The sequence below is a fragment of the Mesocricetus auratus genome, unplaced genomic scaffold (assembly GCF_017639785.1).
Source record: "Mesocricetus auratus isolate SY011 unplaced genomic scaffold, BCM_Maur_2.0 Super-Scaffold_100691, whole genome shotgun sequence".
NCBI classification, from domain to species: Eukaryota; Metazoa; Chordata; class Mammalia; order Rodentia; family Cricetidae; genus Mesocricetus; species Mesocricetus auratus.
This window is the reverse complement of record NW_024429267.1, coordinates 14,188,310-14,211,814: the sequence shown is the minus strand read 5'-3', so window position 1 is coordinate 14,211,814 and position 23,505 is coordinate 14,188,310. Positions and strand designations below refer to the sequence as shown.

Here is a 23,505-nt window from a genome sequence, read left to right as displayed (position 1 = left end):
TTTTAAATTTAAATTAGAAACAAATTTCTTACAATACCAATCCCAGTTCCCTCTCTCTCTTGCTGTCCCATGTCCCCCACCAGCCCCCCATCCCACTCCTCATCCACTCCCCAGGGAGGGTGAGACCTTCCATGGGGGATCATCAAGGTCTGTCACATAATCTGGGGTAGGACCTAGACCCTCCCCCATGTATTTATTCTGAGAGAGTATCCCTCCACAGGGAATGGGATCCCAAAGTCCATTCATGCACTAGGGATAAATACTGATTCCACTGTCAGAGGTCCCATAAGGATCAAGAAGATCAAGGTGAGGGTAGAATAGAGAAAGAGAGCAAGAAAAGAGATACCTTAATAGAGAAAGGTTGATTTCTAGGTGAACTCTTTAATATCATCCAAGATGGCCCTCATGGCAATCCTACAGAACTCCATGCATTTGGAAAACCAAATTTGAAAATCAGTAATTGTTCTCAACACTGTGAATTTTCAGACCCAGAAACAAAGACCTACACAAAAAGAGCTAGGCACAACCCAGGCAAAATTCCCTGACTCTTAGCTAAGGTGTGATTCATTTTATTTTATTTTCCTATTTGGGAAGCTGTGACATCTTTACTTCTTGGGAAATGATGGCATAGGTGTTGAAGTACATTTTTCTAGCTATTTTGATGTTTGTTGGATAGGTGGTATCTGTGTTGCATACTTGTCATCGTGGTGTGAAAACGCCTGGCCCCTGGTATCCACACATATGACAACCCTGGTCAGCTGATGTCATCTGTTATAGACTCAAATTCTTCACCAATGAAAGGTTGGAGGACATTATCTCTAGAGTCCCTGATAGCGTTGACTCTCTGTGCTGTCTGAGGACATGCCACACTCTACCTTAGCACTCTCTTTGTAAAGTATCCTGTTCCTTATGCCTATGCCAAGGCACAGCCAATTTTCTTAATTCCAAAGACTATTTTTCCTAGTGAAGCAATAGTCTATATTATATAAAGAAATTTGATAAAAATGAGTTAGTGAGGAAAATGGATTTCATCTCTGGCTTGATATAGAATTCTTTGGAATGTGAATTATGCCTCTCTTTATTAAATATGTCAGGAATAGCTATTTGTATCATATTCTGAATCAGGGATAAGTGGTACACATGACTTGGTCCTTCACTCAATGGACCCACATTTTTGTAGGAGGAAGATTCTTATAAACAACATTTAACTTTAGGACCATATTAGAGAATTGATAAAATAGTCACAAAAATGCTAAAATACTTGACACTGATTACCTTGTCTTCTCAATTATAGTACCTATTTAGATGAGGTGAAGAAACTAAGGACCACAGATACTAGTCTGTCTTTCCCAAGGTCATTGTCATTATCAAGAATGAATTTAATGTTTTTTTTTTAAGTTTAGGCACTGATATCCAAATGAGGAAATCATTGCAATGTCTAGATAAGTGGTAACACGGGGTTGAATGCTTCTGGGAGAATGACATGGAGCATACACTGAGTCTCAACATTGCTGCCATGCCTACATTTCCCTTTTACAGGGTTTCTAAATGTCTTTTAAAAGTCTTTTTTACTAGATGACAGTTAGGGTAGTCACCAATCGGATTACAGGAGAAGGCAAGTTCAGGAACTCTCTCCAATAATGCTAGGAGTCTTAGCTGGGGTCATCCTTGTGGATTATGGGAATTTCCCTAGTTATGCTTCTCTCTAACCCCATAATGGCTCCCTCTATCAAGATATCTCCTTCCTTTCTCTCCCTCTCCATTCCTACCCCAACTCAACCCAACTCAACCACCCTGCTCCCACATGTTCTCATTCCCCATCTCCACCCCTCTACCGTCCCCACCCCCAGTTTACTCAGGAGATCTCATTTTTTCCCCTTCCCAGGGTGACCCATGTGTCTCTCTTAGGGTCTTACTTCTTACCTAGTTTCTCTGGAGCTGTGGATTGTAGCCTGGTTATCCTTTGCTTTATATCTAGCATCCACTTATGAGTGAGTGCATGCCATGTTTGTCTTTCTGGGTTTGAGTTATCTCACTCAGGATGATTTTTTTTCTAGTTTCATCCATTTGCGTGCAAATTTCATGATATCAGTGTTTTTGTTGACTCCCATGGGAGGCCTTACCATTTCTGGGGAGTGATTAGGGAATGGGTTGGGGGGAAGTTGGGGGACAGCAGGAGGAGGAGAGGGAAACTTTGGTTGGTATGTAAATGAATAAAACAATTTAAAATGAAAGTCTCTTACATGCAAGTTACTATATTGATAGCTATTAATGTTGGTAAAAAATAAACAATCTCTTTGCTTTATGTCAAATATCCACTTATAAGTGAGTACATGTCATATTTGTTTCGGTGTCTGGGTTACCTCACTCAGGATGGTTTCTTCTAGTTCCATTCATTTACCTTTGAACTTCAAGATGTCATTTTTTTACTCCATTGTGTATATGTACCACATTTTAAAAAATCCAGTCTACAGTCTACAACCCCAGAAAAGCCAGGAAACAAGAAGGACCCTAAGAGAGACATGCATGAATTCTCCCACCCCCTGCCTACCAAGAAGGGGAAATAGACAAGATCTCCTGAGTAAATTGGGGTTATGGGGAGGGGGAGGGTAGTCGGAAAGTAGGGAGGGGAGAAGGGAAGGGAGATGTAGAACATGAGGGATCAGGAAGGTGGAGTTGAGGGAAGGACAGAGAGGGAGAACAAGGAAAGAGATACTTGAGAGAGGAAGTCATTTATGGGGTTAATGAGAAATCTAGCACTAGGGAGTTTCTCTAGAATCCACAAGGATAACCCCAATGAAGAATCTAAGCAATAGTGGAAAGGGTACCTTAACTGCTTTCCCCTATAATCAGACTGATGACTACCTTAAATGCCATCATAGAGCCTTTATCTAGTAACTGATGGAAGCAGATGCAGAGATGCACAGCTAAGCACTGGGCTGAACTCCTTTGAGTTCAGTCATACAGAGGGAGGAAGTGATAATATGAGCAAAGGGGTCAAGACCATGTTAGGGAAACCCACAGAAAAAGTTGACCCAAGCAAGCGGGAGCTCATTGACTCCAGACTGACCCTTGTTGCATAATTGAATTTACATAGTCAAGACTCTTGTCTTTTTCCCAAAAAGTTAAACTTTGTCCCATGTAAGCAAGACAACATGTGTAAGTTGGGGTTCAGCACAGAGGACAGATGTGGGAAATTTTCCCAGGAGAAAAACTTGATGGGATTTGATGAGCAATTTTATTTTTATTGATTATTTTCAAAAGCTATGGCTGTGGGAAGAGCGAAGACCACCACGTTTTACAACATACCACCCAAACCAAATCTGACACATGTGGTTTTGAACCATTTTGAGTCTGAATTTCCAGCAATATTAAGAAGGCAATAGAAGAAGTGATCAGAAGATGTATTTATGGAAGCAACATAAAATGGAAGATGCATCATGGGAAATACAAGGAACTGGGATGGTTTGGGGCAACCACAATTGAATGTTACAGGTCTGTCTTTCGTTCTCCTTTACTATAGATTAATAGGCTCCATTCAGGGAAGAATTGGCCCCGGATCTGAGTTCCATCTTTGCAACCACAGGTTTTGCTATAGACATCCCGTTTACGACCTTAGGGGTGAGTGGAAAGCCTTGCCTAGAGAACGGATACCACAGGCCAGAATGTATCAAATACTTGACAACATTTTCTTCTGGAATTTTTCTAAATGGCCTGATAATGAGTACAATGTCACAGCATCTACAAAGCCTGCCAATTTTCAGTAAGACTGAGAATACAAGCATGCATATGAATGTTATGCGGGTGTGCACATGTGTATGTGAAAAAAATTTGAAAAAAATTTATGTGAGAAATCAAGTCACCCCCAGAGTTCACCTCACTGTAGGGTCCACTAGTTTTGAAGAATGTAGATTAATAAGTCTCCTTGCTTAAAAAATGAGCTTCAATATCTGTGCGAATCATAGAGTCAAAAGGAAAAAAATCGATGGGCTATCGACGGCGAGGGATGATCACATTCATTTTGCCCTTTGTGGGTGGTGAAATCCATTCTGCAATTACAGAGACAGGCTGGCAGCAAAGAGCCTCCGTCAGGCTCTCAGCTCCACATTAATCCAAAACTCCCATTTTAATGCAGATATAGATTGTCACGAGTCAATAGCTGACTACTTGAATTGTGAAGTGGCAGATCCACGAGGCACCAGCAGGCCTGAGCTGACTGTATTTGGGAATTTCAAAGCTTTGCTTCAAGAGTCAGCTTGGCCAAGATTCTGGGGAGGTATGGTTGAAAGGAATTGACTTCTGGATACAAGGAAAGATTACAGCAAAGCAAGGTGGGTGCATTGTGGCACACAGAGTTGTAGAGCTGGGAAGTAGTGATGTCACCTGGTCCAGCTTCTCTTGACAGATGAAAAAATTAAGGTCCTTAGAGGCTAACCAACTTGCATGTGGTTTCTCAGCTTCTCTGTAGAAGATCTTCGAGAAAGATGGCTTCTCTGATTTCCTAGTACTCTATTATGGCACTAATACATGCTTTATTTACAGCATCCCAGTTAGGCATGTTGTCCTAGTGGAGCTCTGTTAGGTTTTCTTTAATTCCTTTTTTTTAATCCTGTGGTTGTCTATGGTATAGGATGGCATCTTCTCACTCCCAGAGGATATGTGTGCAGTAATGGCAACATAAAATTTCACCTGTAACATTAGCACCAGAGAAATGATGAGATTCTGTGACAGTCCTTCAACCGGGATGAGATTTGGATTTTAATGATGCTGTCATGAGTACTGGAGGGAGTAGTGGCTCTCTGTGGATAACGTGCTTGCTCCATACGCACATGGACCTAAAATTGGATCTCCAGAACCAATGCGAAAGTGCAGGCATGGTAGTATATGTCTACAATCCCATTGCTGTGGATGTTGAGCCCTTTGGCCAACCAGCCAAATCAAATGAATGAGCTTCAGGTTAAGCTAGAGACCCTTTGTTAAATAATAAGATTGAGGGCTGGAGAGAAGAAAAGTGGTAAGAATACTTGTTCTGAAGGGGGAGCTCTTGAACTCCAGACTGATGGCTGATTGGCCAAAAGGGGACTGATCCAGACTCCATGAATGTAGTCTCAGTGAGGAGGCCGCAGAAATCTCTGGGGCCTTGGGTAGTAGATCAGTGTTTACCATGGTATACGAATGAACTTTGGGAGCCCATTCCACATGGAGGGATGCTGTCTCAGCCTGGACACATGGGGAAGGGCCTAGGCCCTGCCCTGGATGAAATAACAGACTCTGGAGATTCCCCCAAGGAGGGCCTCACCTTTCCTGGGAATTGGGTGGGGGCCTGGGAGAGGACTGGAGGGACAGGAAAGGAGGGGTGGGGGAGGGAGCTGGGATTGACATGTGAAGCATTTATGCATGTTTGTAAGACATAATTTATTTTAATAAAAATTAAAAAAGAAGACTTGTTCTGTAAACCTGAGGACCTGAGTTCAAATCCTTAACACCCATGTAAAAAGCTGGGTGTGGTTTTGTGTGTGTGTGTGTGTGTGTGTGTGTGTGTGTGTGTGTGTGCCTGTAACCCCAGGGATTTTCACAGCCAGTGGAAAATATTTTATTTTAACAAAGTGATGTGTTTCTTAACCTCATGACCCAGTTGATAAAGTTCAATGATAACAGACATCTTGAAACCCATGCTTTTCTGCACCATGCTGCACTTGCTGGCCTGAGAAGGCTCTGAACATCTTATTTCACTTGGATTTTGAAGCAGAGTGGTGAGGATGGATCAACATATTTTAATACCCAATTACCAGGGGGCTTTGTGGCTATTTATAGCCCAAGCAGTCCCCTGGAAGCCACAGATAACACAAAAGAGGCAGAGAATGGACTTGACTCTGAAGCACTGAGTCCTAGGCTCCTTTCTGATGACCTGGTTAGAGGGGCAGTGCCAGTGCCTGAGTCTCCACACCTGGGCTTCTTCAGTAGTAATGAAGTTTGTTTACTTTCCTATGGTCCCATATGAGAAAACACAACATAAACTGCAGGCAAACCCACATCTGTAAATAATGAGCATTCCTTTCTGTTTCTACTCTCAGTGATTTTGCACTCCATAGACACTGGATTCATTACTTCTTTATGACCCAAAATGATTGGAGAAGGCAAAACCATGGTTGTGGGATCTGGGTTTATCTCTGTAACGGAATACTCAGAACTCAGTCATGTAAAAGAGGGTCCTGGCAGCACCCAGCTTACTACTACAAGGTTGAAAATGAAGTCCACACTGTGCGCTGCCACAGTAAGATGAGAATTTTCCCTGTAGAGAAAGCATGGAAGGACTGAAACAAAGTATGTGTGGTTTTCCCAAGGCATGTCTGATCCTCTAGATGCTGCCCTATCTCATCTCAATTGTTGCCCTCTGTCCCTGCCCACATCACAGATGGTCCATTCTTTGTCATACTGAATTGCTTGGTAAAGTCTGTCTGTAGTCTCTCCACTCAGACATTTCTAAGAAAAGGCTTATGTGGTCTGGGTTGGGAATGCTGAGAAGTGACAGGCAGGTAGAAGTGAGGAGGTAGCTGCAGGGATCTCTTTATGGTTTCTGTTGTTAACATGAGAGTGATGAATCATACTAGTAAAGAACTGAGCTGGGCACCTCTTATGTTATGACGGAAGCATCCATTCAGATGGAGTCCTTCCTGACATGTACTCCTTGGGTCCTAGTTCAACTGTGAAGGAAACACTTCTGGTCCCCCTGATAAGGACCAACTTATCCCAACAGCTTGCCTTTAGACACCAGGATACATCCTCAGAAATAAAAGGTTAAAAAGTGTCTGAGTAGATCAGTTGGTAGAGCTGCACCCCGAGAGCTTTGTGTTTACCATGCACAAAACTCTGGGTTCCATCTCCAACACTTGGTAAATCAGGTGTGACTGTGCACAACTGTAAGCTCAGCACTTTGGAAGGCGGAGGCAGGAAAATCATGGATTCAAGGCCGTCTTTATAGCAAGTTGGATACTATCCTGAACTTCATGAGATCTATGTGGCGCTTTTAAACTAAACCTGGTTCTTTGAGTAGAAAGTTCTAGTGAACTTTGTGTGCATGAATACACAGTTATGAACAAGTTTGGCTCCCCAGGACCAAAGCTGTTTTAGGGAACTACTTCCCTACTAAACAGAACTTAGATATCTCCTTTTTTTACTTATGCACATAACAGCACAGCTCCAGTTATTTATTTATTTTGTCTGTGGTTCCCATAAACAAGATCAATATCAACACCATTATTTCCATTATTTTTCTCCCTTTCCACTCACCACACCTATAAAATCACAGTTAAAAAGCAAGCTGTTTAAGAGGGAGACATAAGTATATTGTCTAAATCCACCCCTCTAATCCCAGAGTTCCACAGTGACGCCTGAAGGATTCTAAAAACGGGGCAGGATATGAAGGAAATAGCCCGCACTAGAAATGATAGTATGGGAGGGAGAGAAACTTGGTAAGTAGCAGATGAAGCTACGAGCTCAGTTTCCACTCCTGAGCTCAAATCCTAAACCAATAAGTTATCCTCTCAGTAAGAAAACTCTTACATATAAGCATATGTAAACATATAATGAAAATGTAAGAAAAATTGTAGAAAATCTCTTATTTTGCATTAGCAATGAAATTCAGTCAATAGTATCAAACCAAAAGAGAAATAGTGAAAAATCTGAGCTCTAAGAGAATTAAAAGCAGATGATAGAGTGAACTACAAAGGAAAACACAAAGTGTTCATTGCTTAATGCTTCTTCAGTGAAGATAAATACAGAGTCAGGAAATTTTCCAAGATTCGGATGAAAGGATATAATTAAATGCACTTAGAGAGCTGATAAAGACAGAAATAACAAATCCTCAACTCGATACAAAGGGATTATAGAGGGCAGAACAGAACAGGGTTGGGGGCAGAAATAAATAAAAATAATGGGAGGGGCTGGAGAGATGGCTCAGCAGTTAAGTGCTCTTGCTGATATTGCAAAGGCTCAAGTTCAGTTCCCAGCATCCACATCTGGTAGCTCAAAACCTTCTTTAATTCTAGCTCTAGCAGATCTGATGCCCTCTTCTGTCCTCCAAGGGCACTGCACTCATGTGCACACACAAATATACATACATACACATAACTAAAATAAAAGTCTTTAAACAATAATTGGCAAAATTATGTGGACTAAAAAAGCATGAGTGTCAAGGTCATTGCGCTCCTACAAACCACACAAAATTCATTTTTTTCATATATTTTTTTATTTAACTTTTTATGCAGGTCACATTCAGTTTCCTCTCCACCCCTCTTCCCCCACCTCCCGATCCTCCCAACCCATCACTCCCACTTCACCCCCCATCTGCTCCCCAGGGAGGGCAAGGGCCTCCATGAGGGATTTTCAGGGTCTGTAACATCATCCCGGGAAGGGCCCAGGTTCTTCCTCATGTGTCCAGGCTGAGAGAGCATCCCTCCACGGGGTTTGGGTTCCCAGAGTCCTTCTGTATGCCAGGAATAAATACTGCTTCACTCTCCTAGGTCTCACAGATTGCCACGGCCTCCTCTCTGTCACCCAGGTTCGGTGGGGGGGGTGTCTAACAAGGGGGGAACACATGGACCCCAGACTGATAACTGAGGGGACAGCATGGGACTGATCCAGACACACAAAATTTATGAACATCTTTGAAATACTTGCTGTTTTAAAATTTTTAGCCAAAATAAAACGAAATGTTGCTATTAGAACCTAGGAATTAAAAATAGGGCATTGAATAGAGAAATTCTGTCATCAGATTTGTCAAAGGACATGAATCTAGTATGCTTTAAGTGAAAAAATGATGACTATAGATTCCCACATGGGGAAGGTATGAAGGGTATTTTAAAGCATGCAAATTTTCACAAATATGTGAACTTGCAACCTCTTAGACACAATCTCTTGAAGAAACACTGGAGTTGAGTGGAAAAATCAAATTGTTAAGAACTGAGGAGATGAGATACACAAACCTATCTAATCAGTAGCCCCTTTAAGATTTGGAACCATTCATACAACTTCTGTGATGGTTTGGAAATGTCCCCCCATAGGTTCATGGATTTGGACACTTGCTCCCTGGTTGGTGGTGCTGTTTGGGGAGATTATAGAACCTTTAGAAGATGGAGACTTGATGAAGGAAGTATGCCACTTGGGGTGGGCTTTGGTAGTTTATAACCTGGCTCTACTTCTTATTCTCTCCCTACATCCTGTGTATGTATGAAATGTGATCAGCCAGTTTTCTGCTCCTGCCGTGTCCTCCATGCTGCCAAGTCCTCCCCTACTATGATGGACTCTATCCCACTGGAAGTATCAGTCAAAACAAGCACTTTTCTCTCCAAAGTTCCTTTTTGTCAGGATATTGTATCTCAGCAATGGAAAAGTCATTAATATAGAAATTGATATGCACAATTGTGATTGCTGTGATAAATCTGGCTATGCAGCTCTTAATGCCTTTGAACTATTTTTTGTTAGAATTTGGGTGAAGTGATTTCTGAGTTTTATTTCATGTTTGTGTTCACTTTGAATAAAGTCAAGTGTAAACATATATTCATCTGTCTCCCTACTTACTAATTAATGGCTTTAATCATTTTCAGTTAACATTATTGATAGGTACATTACATTATTGTGGTAGAGAGTTTGGCTTGAAGTATTTATTTATTCATTGCTCAGTGCATGTTAGGCAAACATTTTAGAAGGCTCACAAAATTTGAAAGGTTCTTTTGCTCTGGCTTGGTGAATTTTTAAAAAATGTGCAGGTGTACATTTTTAAAAGATGATATTTTTTTAAACAAGGAACCTTTAAGTTTGCAGGAAAATTCAGAAGAAAGCATAGATTTTTCCTATACTTAAAGACATCCTGGTTTTTTTCTGTGTTTTGGTAATCATAAATAAATCTGTTCTAAGAATTTATGTGGTTATATCTTTGACTCTTTTGAGTAAACTTTATTTTGTCCAGCTTCCAAAGGATTAATGCCATTTTTTATCTTGACAGAAAAGTGAGTAAGAGTTCCCACTACTTACATCTTTTTTTTTGTGGACCAAATTCATTCTTAACATTGTCTTACTCTTTCTTCAGCTACAAATCAATTTACAAATAATCAAAGACTGTAATTGTCTCACAGGTTATACTTTCTTGATCTTAGTTCATTTTAGAGACTAGGATTACTAGTTACTTGGTTAGCTAGACATGACTATAACAAAATATTGGAGACAAATGAGCTTATAAAGAAGATTTCTTTCCAATTTCTTTTATTTTTATTCTTTGAGAATTTCATACAGTATATGTTTATCAGACTCTTTCCCATTATCCAATTCCTCACAGATCTCTTTCTTATTTACCCATCCAACTTCTTATCTTTCTCTGAAAAATACATTGCATAAGAAATAATTTATTTTCAATAAAACTAAATAAGCAAAAGTAAAAGCAAATCTTAAGATACCCTAAAATTTACATGGAGTTCAGTTTACATTAGCCAGTTGATCCTATGCATGAAGACTGTCCTGGATTGTCATTGATAAACCAAAGGTCATTCCATTGAATAAAAATTATTTTCTCTTTCCTACTGCACTTATTTGTGAATAGCTTCTAGGATAGGAATGGGGCTTTTGTGTCCACTTCTTTCCCTTGTGCTGTGAATTAATCTGTCTTGAGTTTATGTAAGGTCATGTACATGCTGACACAGTCTCTGGGAGTTCATATGTGCCTTTGTATATCCTTAAAGAGTGGCGAGTACATAGAAGGGCCTTAATAATGGTGTATAGCTGTTGTTTTTCTTTGAAGAAGGATTCTGGGATATGTCCTAAGAGTGACAGACAAGAGTACTGGTTCTGAACAAAATGAAGTAAAGAAATGATACTAGAGGATCCTCCTGACTCAGTCCCTATGAACATACGATTGAGAGGGGTTTTTAACTGACCAGTTAGGGAGTTATTGAATCACTCTGGCTCAACTGAGGTCCCCAAGATTGCTGCCCCAAGAAAGCACTTGCTCTCTTCTGGTTATTCTAACGGCATAAACTCAGACGGCCACTGTGGATTTTTCCAGCTCTGTGTCTCTTTCCCTTCCTCAGCCCCCACCAGATTTCTTTGCCCTTCTCAGTTCATGCTCCAATCTTATCTGGATGATGTTTTGTTTTTCTAAAACAACCTTCTATCCACGGAAAGCAGAACAAGCATCTTTATCAACCCCCATTGGAATAGCAGAGGCCATGTAAACTCAGCCTCCTTACACTGCAGACATGGGCCCTTGTTCCGTAGGTTTTCATTATTTCTTGTTCTGAGTTTTCATTATTAGTTAAAAAAACACAAAACAAAACAGGAGGAGGAAGAGAAAATTGTTATCACCCCCTCAGGCATTTCTTATTTAAGGGGAGAGAGTGGAACAGTTGGTGTAGACTCCATGGGAATTTGAAACAGTTTTACTATTTATCCAAACTACCTTCCATCAGGAAAGGTAACCTTTGCCACTGATTTAATAACAGTCGTTGAGCTCAATTATGTAAACACTTGGCATTTGCGATTCTTCTGGAGTATGATTGAATTTTATAGATGCCCTTTACAATACTAAGGATAAGATTGATCCTCCCATCTAGAAGCATAATACAATATCCTGTAAGATGTATGGAAGAAGACCTTTTTCTTTGAGATGTGTAGGCGACCTAATCTTTACCTTCTATTATCAATTACAGGTAACTGTATGAAATAATGGATTCAGGCAGAGTCAGGTCTGCTGCAATGTGGCATACTCTGGCTTTTGTACCTGATATTTGTAAAATTCAATGTATGTTGCTTTCTGGGATGGGGTATCATTCAACAGGGGTGAACAAAACACTTGGCTGTGTTGCTACCTACAGGGAATTTATGATTGCTGGGTTCTGGAACTAAGAGGTACTCAAGTGCAAAAAGTCCAAAAATACATGATCTACCCGTCTAAAGTTTTCTACAAAAATATCAACTATGGCCGGGCGTTGGTGGCGCATGTCTTTAATCCCAGCACTCGGGAGGCAGAGGCAGGTGGATCTCTGTGAGTTCGAGGCCAGCCTGGTCTACAGAGGGAGTTCCAGGACAGCCTCCAAAACAATACAGAGAAACCCTGTCTCGAAAAACCAAAAAAAATATCAGCTATGTATCCCTGCGAGGTCTTGAACTCACTATGTAGAGCACACTGGTATGGAACTTGCAGGAATCTACTTGCCCCTGCCTCCCAAGTGTTGGGATTAAAGGTGCGTGTGCTGGCTAATTTGTATGCCAACCTGACACAAAACAAGACATATCTTGGAAGAACAACTCTCAGTTGAAGAATTCCCACCATCAAATTTGCTTGTAGATGAGTCTGTGGAGCATTTTCCTGGTTCATCATTCACATGGGAAGGGCCAGCCTACAGTGAGATGGCCACTCCTGGGCACCCGGCCCTGGGTTGTACAAGAGAGCAGGTTGAGCAAGCCAAGGAGAGCAAGCCAGTGAGCACCATTCCTCATGGCCCCTGTTTCTGTTCTTGCCTCCTGGTTTCTGCCTTGAGTGCCTGCCATGACATTCCTTCAGTAATGCACTATGAGCTGTAAGATGAAATACATTGATTTTCTGTTTATCATAGCAATGTAAATCTAACTAGGATAGCATCTGGCATCACCATGCCCAGAAGAATATCAGCTTTTAAGTGAAAAAACACGTTTGTTTTTATACTTAGAATCACGGCAAGATCAAGAGTTCAGAAATGTACACACTCCTTTATGTAAATCCAGCCCAGTTGTTGCTCTGTGATAGAGCAACACCAAGGCAGTGAGCACACCTCCACTGCCAAGTAAAAACTATTTGCAGTACTTTTTGATGTATATGTACCTAGTTACTAGTTGTGGTGACAAGTCTCAAAACCTACTTTAAAAACCAAGTTTCAATTATAGACTATGTGGTTACTAACTTGTCACAGCAATGTATAAAAAAATCTCTTGAACACACTCCTGAAAACTCTGGTCCTTTGACTGATACCTCCGCAATTCTCCCGCCTCAGCCTCAAGTCATGATCAAAATATTTTCCTCTGTTCCAGTGAGTATGAGTGTTTTCCATTCCACATGTATGTGAGCTCATGCAGATCTAGCCTGTGCATGGCTCATTTCATTTAACAGCCTCCTCTCGGTCCATTTATGCTGACCTAGGGTCTATGATCTATTCAAAAGATATGGTTTCTGTTGTCAAAGCTGACTAGTATTCAATTGTGTCTATATAACTGTGCTGTCTTCATCTACTCATCTGCTGACCACTCAGGCTGATTCTGTGTCTTGACTATTGTTAAATGCTGCCATGAACACTGGAATGCAGATACACTCTGACATCCTGCTTTCTTTATTTGCATATGCAGATGTGTGACTGTCTAGTAATGTTAGTTTTAAATTTTGAGGAAATTCTGTGCTGTTTATTGTAATGTATGTTTCCTCCAGTTGTGCTCAGGGATTGTTTGCATCTACATCCTCACCAACACTTATTAGGCCTTTTGTGGTAGTAGTCATTTAAGAGGTGTGAGAAAAACTTCATTGTCGATACTTTGGCTTGCATTTCCCTGATTAGTGATATTTTGCATAGCAGCCCTTTGTATATTTTATTTTGAGACATACCAATTTAGGTCCTTTGCTTATGTTTTAATTGGGTGCATTTCTTGCTATTGTTCTGTGTATGGAAGTCAAGAACACTGTGAAATAAGTCAGGCATAGAAGGCATGTTAGGTATGGAATCTAAAATGCTGGTCTCATGCGTAGAGGACAGAAAGTTTACCAAAGCCAATAAGGGTGTGGGAGGTGAGTGGAGAAGGGACGGATACATACAAATGCATATATAAACAGGTGTACTTATATGTTTGGCTATTAACTCTTCTCCAGATACTTGCATTGCCCATGATATATTCTTTCATGCTTGATTGTCTGCTTACCACGTGGCTTTTTAGCCTGAGGAACACTCTTTGGTCTGTTTCTGTTTAGTTGCTTGGGTTCTGGAGTCCTTCTCCAAAATTATATCATTCAGTTTTTTTTTCAGGTAATTTTATAATTTCAAATCTTAGGCTTTTTCTTTTAATAAAATTTAATTCTTAAAAATATAATTAGATGGTATAATTTCTTTTAGTTTTGCTAGTCCTTTTTATTTTTATGTGTCTTTATATATGATTTACTGGTTTATATTCAATGAACATAATGATGGGTTTCATAAACACATTTTCATAATAGAATTCCATGTGCTTTGACTGTATTTACTCTTCCTTTTCCCCCCTCCCTCTTCTGTTTCCATCCATGCCTCTAGGTAGTCTCGTTTATGCTATTGTTTCTAATCTATAATCCATGTAGGATGTAGTATCTAGAAGTGAGGAAAAAACATGTAATATTTGTTTCTCTGTGTCCAACTATATTCATCTAATAAGATGATCTCTGGTTGCATCCATTTTTCTGCAAATGGCATAATCTCATTCTTCTTCATGGCTGCAAAAACAAAACAAAACAAAACAAAAGCTCCCCGTTTTCTTGTATCCATTTTTCTTCTGTTGGACATTTAGGCTGGTCCCATAACTTGGCTATTGTGATTAGTTCCACAGTAAATGTAGATGCCCAGTTGTCTCTGTGGTTGTTCATTTAGTGTCCCTTGACCATGTGCCCAGACATGGAATCATGAGTTGAATAGTGGTTCTCTTGTAGCTGTTTTGGAGGCCTCCATTCTGATTTCCACAGAGATGGACTAAGTTACATTTTCCCCAGCAGTGTGTAAGGGTACCTTTACTCCACATCCTCACCTGCATTTGCTGCTATATGCTTTCTGAACAACAGCTGTTCTTACTGGGGTGAGACAGAATCTTAATGTTGTTTTCACTGATAGAGAAAGATGGAAGCTTTTTGTATGTTTATTGATCGTGTATACTTTCTAGTTGGGGGACTAGCTGTTTATTTCACTAGTTCATTTATTGATTTGATTATTTACATTTTGTGTATTAAGATTTTGGTATGTGTGTATTCTGTCAGAAGTGTAGGCAACAAGAATATTTACTGGTCCCATAGGCCATCTCTTCTCTGCTGATCGTCTCTTTGTAGTTCAGACGCCTTTTAACTCCATGAAATTCCATTTGTCAATCCTTGGTTTTATTTCCTGAACTCTTAAGAGTCCTTTTCGGAAAGTGCTTGCCCATTCCTCTGTCTTGAAGTGTTTCCCTTAACTGTTTTAGTTTCTGGTCTTACATTAAGGCCTTTGATCTGTTTTGAATTGATTTTTATATGAAGTAAGAGATATAGGTTTAGTTTCTTTTATCTACATGTGGATATTTAGTTTTCCCAGCACCATCTGTTGAAGATTCTGCCTTTTCTCCAATTTGGACTTTTTTTTTGCTCAGAAATAAGGTGAGTGTGTGGGTTCTCTATTTTGTTCATTACTCTGTGGTCTTACTGTGTCTGGGGCTGTGCTAGTGATCTGTGTTGTCATCAGAAAACATGTGGAAGCCCATGATCCACACTTCCACTGAATGTAAAGAGAAAAGAAAATAGTTTTGCAGTGATACTGATGATTGCAGATGCGTAGTTGAGAGGGTCATGAAAGACTTCTGTCACAACCCCTATGCATCAAAAGTAGCAGCCTAAACAGAAAGCCATCAAAGAGAACTCTTGAAAAATGTGATAAGGATGCTGAGGCTGGTTCTCCACAATTGATGGCTTTTGGTCGGGGTTTGGGTGGGGAACCACTCAGTTCTATTTGTAGAGTGGGTCACTGAGAGTTTGACTATGCGCCACTGAACATATGAATAACAGGGATTGGATTTTTTGTATTTTTGTATTTAAATTTTTATTTTTTGTGGGGGAGGTCTTGTGGGTAGGGGGTGGACATCAAGGGACTGGCAGGTGTGTGTGGTTGGAGTGGATGAAGTGAAATTCCCAAGGAATCAATACAAATAAATAAATTTGTCTGTTTTTGTCACTATGGCTCTGTAGTGTATCTTGAAGTCAATACTATGATACCTCCAGCCTCCAGTAATATTTTCTTTTTTCTCAGCAGTGCTTTAGTCATTTAGGACCTTTTGTACTTCCACATAAATTTTAGTGTTCCCCCTCCCGCCCCTGCCCTATTTCTATGAAGAATGTCATTGGAATTTCTATAGGGGAATTGTAGCAGCATTTAGCTGAGAAACTAAAATTTTAACATCACATGTTCAAGGCACCTATGTCAAAAAACAGTTGGTTACAAATGCACAAATTTGTTTCTCTTATCTCTGTTCTGTTGATGGTTATGTATGTTTCCACTCCAGTATTTTTCTATTTCAATTACCATTATTTGTAGTAGATTTTGGACTTAGGTAATGTGAGGTATTTGGCTTTGTTACGCTTAAATTTGTTTTGAATTGGTAACATAAAAACATGGAATTATTCCCTTCAGAGTGATGCTGCAGAATGCTCTGGTACACACATATCTTGAACCTCCTGCTTCTAAGTGCTGAGTTATGAGAACACAGGTTGCACCACTGGGCCTTGCCAGGTATTGATTTGCCATAGACTTATGATGACTTAAAAGGAATGGGATTTGTCTAGTAGATGGAAAGTGAGATGAATGAGGAATGGGGTATGTGGAGAAAGCTTTGTCTAGTTCTGTTCTTTCAGTTAAGGCTTGGCTAGACTTCCAGAGAAAGATGCTTGGTACCTCTAACGTGTTTTCGTTTCCACCAGCCTGGTCCCCGAGCTGTGTCTGTCCCAAATGAACATGCAGGATGCTATATTAATTATGAAGCTTTTGACCATTTGCTATGGTTTTTTAATGGCTACCTCTGACTTAATTACTAACCCATAATTACTAATATATATTTTATAAGGCCTTATCTTACTGAGAATGCCAGACTTGCACCCTTCTGGGATCACATGGCGACTCTCCACTCTTTACATTTCCCAGAATCCTCCTTGGCTCCTAGTCTCACCTATCTTGCTTCCCTATTGGCCACAGTGCTTTATTTATCAACCAATAAGTCAACATATACACAGAAGGACCTCTCCCATCAGGTACCAATTTTTGTTCTAGTTTCCTTTGAGGTGCTGTGATAAAAAACAAAACAAAATTATTTTTACCAAGAGCCACTTATGGAAGGAAAGGGTTTATTTGGTTTATATGTCCAGGTCACTGTTTATCTTTGAGGAAAGTCAGGTCAGGGATTGAAACAAAATCTTGAGGCAGAAACTATGGAGGAATGCTAATTGTTGGCTTGCTTGTTGGCTCATGCTTGAGAACTAGCTTTCTTATATAGCCCAGGGCCATGTGACATCCAACAGTGGTATAGACCATCTCACATCAATTAGCAATCAAGACAGGCCTCCACAGACAGGCCACAAGCCATTCTCTTCTGGGCATCTCTCAACTGAGACTCCCTTCTTGGGTGACTCTAGGTTTTGTTAAGGAGACAGTTAAAGCTTACTGGATAGTATTCCTAAACATGTCTGAAACAAATATAGATTTGACTTAATTCTTCACTGTTAGATCAAAACCAAATGTGAGTCCACGAGGATTTAGAGAATGTGGCTTAGTTCTCACTCAGGCTTGAGCTGGAAACCCAGTGCTACAAGCCTTAGTTGGAAGATTGCCAGGGCTATTGAAGGGAAGCCGTGATGAAGACCTCAGATTCACCTCCCAAAGCTTCTCAAAGTACTTCCTCTGATATTTTTCCCTTTCAGGTAGATACCTCTGCACATAAAGTATTCTAAAATTACTGACGTACCAACTCTTTGATATCACAGAAATATAATGGACAGTTAATAAAATTATTCCCACCCAAAGTCAAGGAAGTAAAAGCGTACACTTAATGAAATTTTAGTATTTCCTTGGGAATATAATGAATTCATGCCACCATTCAATGTCCCAACCTCTTCTTTCCTCTTCAGGTTTGCAAATTACATCCATGTCTTCCCAGAGCAGGAAATAGAGATGTAAGCAACAATCATCATCACCCTGGGTTTTCTTCCAACACCCCCAGCACTGACAAGAGTTGTCTGTCCTAAAATTTCACAGTAATGGAATCCTACTGGAAAATGCCAAAGCCATGCTGTAAGCCAGTGTGGTTTTCAGGACTGAATGAGGTGCTTAACACATCTAGATTAGCAGCCTGTGTGTAGCCAGTTTCCTATTGGTGAATCTCTCCATCCTACTCTCAGCAACTAGAGAACATTTTAGTGTGTCAGGTGTGCCGATAATGCAAACTCCTTTTCCACACCCTCCCTGAAAACAGACCACTACGTCATACACAGGGGCCAGTCATCACTCAACTGGCTGTTTCCTTTATTGAAATGCCAACTTCCATTCAGATATTTAGACTTTGGTTAGATACCCACTAAATGAGTCATGTTGTGTACAGGGTTTCCAAATCGAGCAGATACAAATAAATATTATCCCTTAGAACTCATTTGATTCCCCCCTTTTTTAAACCCAAGAAAACAAATGCAATAATAGATCTATCCAACTGTAAATATTATCTGAGTATGTCCTTTAAAAGCCAAAGGAATGTCAGATGCAATTTATTTTCTACCAGTGCAAGCTGAGACATTAAGTGGCAATTCTACTTCCATTAGCTAATTCTGGCAAAAACACAACTGTTTAAAGGTGCTGTCGATCGCTGGGCACAATTAAGTATTTGTACTGAGGCCTTATTAAATTACCCTTTTCAAGTAGGTGTAATAAACTAGGAAGTCACTGTACGGATTTTCACTGGGAAAGTCAGATCAGTATGGGGTTTATCTAGAGAGAATTTACTTCACTGTCCAATAGAGTCGACATTTTGACCAAACAAATGCTAATTCTTTTGCATTTTTTGAAGGGGTTAAGAAACTGTTAAGTAACAATTCCTTCTAATGTAATTGTCATGATTTGTTATATTACTGAAACAACTTTGAAATTTGGACTATCTTTTAATAACAAAAGCTATTTTATTTTGAACCAAGAGTGTTACCCTGTATAGGGGATTTCTAACCTTCTCATCAAAGCTGATGTTTTTCTAGGACATTAAGATTCCTAAAAGGGATGGCTGATAAATTGCTGGATGAGGAAGGGGATGGAGGAGAAGGTGATTGCAGGCAAATTAGGCCATAGAGTAGATTCTTAGGCAACAGCTTCAGAAGACTCTGAGAGCTGTGGAAAGAAGCCCCCTCTGTGTCTGCAGAGCCATGCTGACTGGAAAGTTCTAGCCTATTCACACATTGGTTTCCCTTCCTCATTCCTCATTGGGTGTAATTTTTATCCTCATTCTTAAGCAGTGATTATATCATTTGAGAACACGACCACATTAATTTCTGTGTAGGAATAATTCTCAGTGGGCTGGAAATATGAATCAGAGCTTAAGAGTGCTTACTGTTCTTGCAGAGGATCTAGGTTCAGTTCCCAGCACCCACATGGTGCCTCACAATTGCACATAGCTCCAGTTGGAGAGAATCTCCACTCTCTATGAAATTATGAGGGTCAATTACATTCAAACTACCACATGACACATGATAATCTCGTAACATTATCATAATGCAAAAATGTGTATTGTCTAACTTCAAAAGTCCCTGTAGTCTATCCCAGTCTCAACAATGTTTTAAAATCCAAAGTTCAAAGTAAAAATAAAAAACAGATTACATACTTCCAATATATATGGCACATGATATATATTACCATTCTAAAAAGTAGGGAAGGGAGCATAATGAGGAAATACTGGACCAAAGCAAGATTGAAAGCCTGTTGGGAAAACTCCAAACTCTGCATCTTCATGTCTGATGTCAAAGTGCTCTTCAGATCTCCAACTCCATTTAACTTTGTTGACTGCAACACACTTCTTTCTCTTAGGCTGTTGGTTTCTGCTCCCTGCTAGCAACTCTCCTTGGCAGGTATCCCAGGATTCTGGCATTTCTAACATCCTGGGGTCTCTAAGGCAATCCAAGCTTCAACCTCAGAACTCATGCCATGGCCTCTCTATGAGGCCTCCATTTAGGGACACCCTATCACATGCCTAGCCTCAGTGATTTTCTTTAAGTACAGAGGCAAATTCCATAACTCATTTCTTCTATCCTTAATTATAAAGCCAGAACCATGTGGCTGAAGCTTCCAAGTTCTACTGCTTACTGGGGCTGGAACATGGCCCCCTTCATTCAGTTATGTCTTCACCAGCTTTCTCTCTTTCACTGCCTAAGCCTGGCTGTTCTGAAACTTGCTCTTAAGAGCAGGCTGTGTCAAACTCAGAGATCTGCCAGCCTTTGCCTTTCCAGTGCTTGGTTTAAAGGTTTGCCCCACCACACCTGACTCCAAGCTTTTCTTTAGTTCCTTTTCACAAGTTGGAAACTTAGCCGGGTGGGACCTTGCTATGAAGTCACCACTCCCTATATTCCATTTCTCAATTCGTTTATGTCCTTGAACACAGGACTTCATTCCACTTCCTTCCTGGTGTTATTTATCTCCTCAAATATATTTCCTTGCTTAGCTTGCTCCTTTTCATTACATATCTTCATTAGAGTTAACACCAGTAACCACAAAACAGTCTATACTAGGTCGCTTTGAGATTTATTCTGCCAATGGAATTAATCCAAAACTCTTCACTTTAGCCTCAGTCAGACTCTTCAGACAAGGGCAAAAAGCAGTCAATTTCTTCAGCAAAATACCACAAGAAAGATCTCCAGGCAACATACTAAAATTCTTCTTCTCTGAAACCTCTTGATACTCTCAGTCCATCAAATCACATTCAGCACCACTGTCTTCCATGCTCCTACAAGTATGGCCCATTAAGCAGCACTTAAATCATTCCACTGCTTTCTTAACCCAAATTCCCAGAGTCCATATTATTCCAAACAAAATCACGGTAGGGCTATCACATCAATACTGCAGTCCCTGGTACAAACTTCTGTCTTTTTTTCTGACTTTTTTATGCCTGTGAAAAGATAACCATGAGCACAAAAATTCTTATAAGGAGGCTTGAGGAGACTGGCTTATAGTTTCTGAGGTTCAGTTCATTGCCATCATGACAGGGAACATGGTGGCATGCAGACGGGTGTGTCTCAGGAGGAATAGCAGGCAACAGGAAGTCAACTGAGATACTTGGTGGTATCCTGAGTGTGGGAAACCTCAAAGCCCATGCCCATAGTGACACACTTCCTCCATCAAGACCATACCAACTTCAAAAAAAGTCATCCATCAAGACCATACCAACTTAAAAGAAAAGTCACACCTCCTAATAGTGCCACTCTCTGAGATTATGGGGCCAATTATATTCAAACTACCACATTTTGAAGGTATTTTGTTGAGAATTTTGTACCTATATTCATAAGGGAAATTGGTCTGTAATTCTTTATTTGTTGGGTCTTTACGTAGTTAAGTAATTCTGGCCTCTTTCTGTTTCAATTTATGGAATACTTTGAGTAGTATTGGCATTAATTCTTTGAAAGTCTGGGAGAATTCGGCACTAAAATCATTGGGCCCTGGAAATTTTTTGGTTGGTAGACTTTTAATTACTGCTTCTATTTCACTAGGATTTATAGATCTGCTTAAGTTGCTCATCAGATATCAATTTCACTTTGGCAGGTGTTGCCTGTTGATAAAATTATCCATTTCTTTTTGATTTTCCAGTTTGGTTGAGTTCAGGCTTTTAAAGCATATTCCTATGATTCTCTGGATTTCTTTGGTGTCTGTGGTTATGCCCCTCTTTTCCTCTACAATTTTGTTACTTTGGATCTTTTCTCTCTCTGCCTTTTAGTTAATTTGGATTAAAGGTTTGTCAACCTTATTGAATTTCTCAAAGTTGATTTTCATTCTTTTATTGTTGTGGTGTGGTTCCCCTGCCTTTTAAAAATATTTACTGGTTTGATACTATTTATTCATGTGTTTTCTTGGATGTGGTAAACTTCTTCAGGTTGGGGTTTTCCTTCTAGTGCCTTCTGTAGGGCTGAATTTGTAGACAGATACTACTTAAATTTGTTTTTCTTTTATCATAGAATGTCTTTCTTTCTCCATTTATGATGATTGAAAGTTTTGCTGGAAATAGTAGTCTGAATTGGTATCTGTGTTCTCTTAGAGTTTGTAGAACATTTGTCTGTGCCCTTCTGGTTTTTAGAGCCTACATTGAAAATTCAGGTATTATTTGTTATTTCATCTTTTTCCTTTTCAGCTTTTAATATTTTTCTTTGTTTTACCATTTTGATTATTATGTACCATGTAGAATTTATTTTCTGGTTCAGTCTCTTTAGTGTTCTGCATGCTTCTTTAGGTTGGGAAATTTTTCTTCTGTGTTTATGATGAGAATATATCCTGTGCCATTGACCTTGGTTTAATTTCCTTCCTCTGTTCCTACTATTCTTATATTTGGTCTTTTCACAGTGTCCAAAATTTCCTGGATGTCTTCTTCCTGAATTTTTTTGATTTAACATTTTCGAATTTTGTCTCCAGTGACTGAGATTCTCTCTTCTATCTCTTGTATTCAGTTGTAGAGGTTTGCCTTTGTGTTTCCTGTTGGAGTTCCTAAATTTTCCATTCCTAGTTATCTGCAGTTTGTATTTCTTTATTGGTTCTATTTCTAGCTGCAAAACTTGAGCTATTTTATTCCACTATTTGTGTTTTTGAAGATTTCTTTAATGTATTTAATCATTCCCTCTTTAAAGACCTCTAACATATTCATAAAGGGTATTTTGAAATCCTTGTCTTATGCATTTCTCAGGGTACACTATAGTAGGGTTGCTGAGCTCTAGTGGACTCATATTTAGCATGCCATATAGACTGTGATTTTACAGTGACTTCTAGGCATCTGGTTTGGGATGATTGTAAGTTTAGGTGCTTATATCTCATCTTGTCTTGGTTGGATGGAGATTCTTTGGTTTTTGTTTTTCCTCTCTGGTTTTTAGGAGAATGTGGAGGCTGTAGACTGCCTGGTCTGGAATAGGTCTGAGATCCTTCCAGGTGTGGTCACTGGGGGTTCCGAATAGAATGTGTTTCTTGGTACTGGGAGCTGACAGTTAGGGATAGAGATGGACTGACTAAAAGGGGCGAGGGAAGCTGAAGGGGTCCACAGGAGGAAGGAAAGTAGGGTGCGCTTCTAGGATCTGCTTAGTCCCCTGTGAATTGGGGCATAGAAGAAAGAGAGGCTCATCAGGTAGTCTTCTAAAGAGTAGGGAGGAGGGGAGATACTGGGAGATTGGACTTGGAGGAAAAGAGGGGGATTGAAGATCTGAAGATCACCTACCCATTTCTCTCACTGATGTTTTTCTGTCAGCTTAGTGGCTGCACATGAATCTATTAATATTTTAATTATTGTTGGTGGCCCCATGGCCCCACAGTCAGTGCCCCACTGGATACTCAGGCCATGGCCTGGCAGGGCTTCTGGTCCCATGGTCCCAGTTCTGCCATGGTGATGATACGGCTAAGTAGGTTTAAATGAAGTGTCAAAAGCTGGGGTAAAAACCTGCTAGCTCAGAGAGATGGAATGATGGAGCAGCAACTAGCTGGCCTTGCTTTTTGGCTGAAGACACTGCAAGAGATGTGTCTC

At 40.0% G+C, this 23,505-nt stretch overlaps 1 long non-coding RNA gene across 2 annotated transcripts in view; it reads left to right on the top strand.

The window, feature by feature from the left end:
* LOC106021435 overlaps nt 1–23,505 on the top strand; it is a 261,306-nt gene that overhangs the window by 206,333 nt on the left and 31,468 nt on the right. The window lies entirely within an intron of this gene.